This window comes from Piliocolobus tephrosceles, unplaced genomic scaffold (genome assembly GCF_002776525.5).
Source record: "Piliocolobus tephrosceles isolate RC106 unplaced genomic scaffold, ASM277652v3 unscaffolded_4499, whole genome shotgun sequence".
In the NCBI taxonomy this organism is placed as follows: domain Eukaryota; kingdom Metazoa; phylum Chordata; class Mammalia; order Primates; family Cercopithecidae; genus Piliocolobus; species Piliocolobus tephrosceles.
Window position 1 is genome coordinate 1 of NW_022329853.1, and position 1614 is coordinate 1614.

A 1614-nucleotide genomic window follows, 5' to 3' on the forward strand; every position below is an offset into this window, starting at 1 on the left:
TTCCACTCTGGTTTAAGAGCAGACATTGTGTGATTTCTACTATTTTAAATTTGTTAGGTTTAATTTTATGGCCCCAGGTGTGGTCTATGTTATTGAATGTTCCCTGTAAGCTTGAGAAGAGTGTATATTCTTCTCTCGTTGGATGAAATAGTCTGTATATTGTAGTCAAATATATCCTGTTGATTGCCGGTGTTGTTGGGCTCATGTCTCAGTCTTTTCAGACTACTATAACAAAATGTCATGGACTGGGTGGCTTATAAGCAACAGAAATTTATTTCCCACAAATATGGAGGCTGCAAATTCCAAGTAACCATCTCTGGCAAATTCAGTGAGGGTATACTTTCTGGCTTACAGATCACATATTCTTGCAATAGCCTCGTAAGGTGGAAGGAGCAAAGTTTCTATTTATAAAGTCCTTTTAATAAGGCCACTAATCCCATTAGGTTTATAGATTGTGCCTTCTCTTAACATCTTTACATGACTTAAACACCTCCCAAAGGCCCACCTCCAAATATCATCACCTTGGGTATTAAGATTTCAACATTTGAATTTGGGGGGGTTGGGAAGAACAAACATTCAAACCGTAGCAGTTTAACTATATCTTTACTGATTTTCTCCTTGCCGGATCTGTACATTTCTAATAGAGGTGTGTTGAAACCTTCAACTAAAATAGTGAATTCATCTATTTCTTTGTGCAGTTCCATCAGTTTTTGCCTCATGAATATTGATGCTGCATTGGTAGAATGATATGTTCTTACAAGAACTGCTATTTCTTGTTGGATAATAGACCCCTTTATCTTTATGTAATGCCCCACTTTGTTTGTGATAACCATTTTTTTTTTTTTTTTTTTTTGGCCTGCTCTGGTCTGAAAATAATACAGCTAGCTACTCCCGATTTGATTAGTATTAGCATTGTATATCTTTCTAGATTCAATTAATTTTTTTTAACCAGGCATTGAAACAATTTTATTTCACAATTGTCTTTAAAACCACAAAGACACCTATATTCTTCATATAAAAACATTAGTATAGATAACCATACTTTCTAGAAAATGATTATACAGACCCTCTCAAAGAAAAATGTATTCCATTATATAGGCTTCAGTGAGGTTGCTTGGAAAAAAACTCACATCTGGACTGACTCCTAAAACATAGCATTCCACCACTCTGCTACTTTTGGTTCAAAGTATAGATTATTGTCATCAGTATGTGGTGCCTATATTCTTACATATTTGATAATACATATATAGACTGGCTTATCACTTAATGTTCCATTGGTTCATCAGCCTTTACTGCTGGTTCATCAGCAGGGTGAGCAGGCTGTGTCTTTCTCTGTGGCCTTTCGTCAAGACCTTCGAGGAATGGAGACACATCATCATCATCATAGATTGTAAACTCCAAGTCTTTACCAACAATTCCAATGGAAACATTCTTTGTAGTTAGGTCCTGTTCTGCAGGAAGTGTCTCTCTTAAGGCACGCAGACCATGTTTAACTAGTTCATTTAAATTGCACTCCATAAATTCAGACATAGGTCTCTCCAAGTAAGTACGAGCTGACTGGGATCGACTCCAATGGACATGGCTCTGCAGTCAAAATAGTTAGCAGATGGACAG

General features: G+C 36.6%; 1 pseudogene; it reads right to left on the reverse strand.

Moving 5' to 3' along the window:
* Positions 1-938: 938 nt before the first annotated feature.
* LOC113220577 lies at positions 939-1607 on the reverse strand (annotated as a pseudogene).
* Positions 1608-1614: the final 7 nt, after the last annotated feature.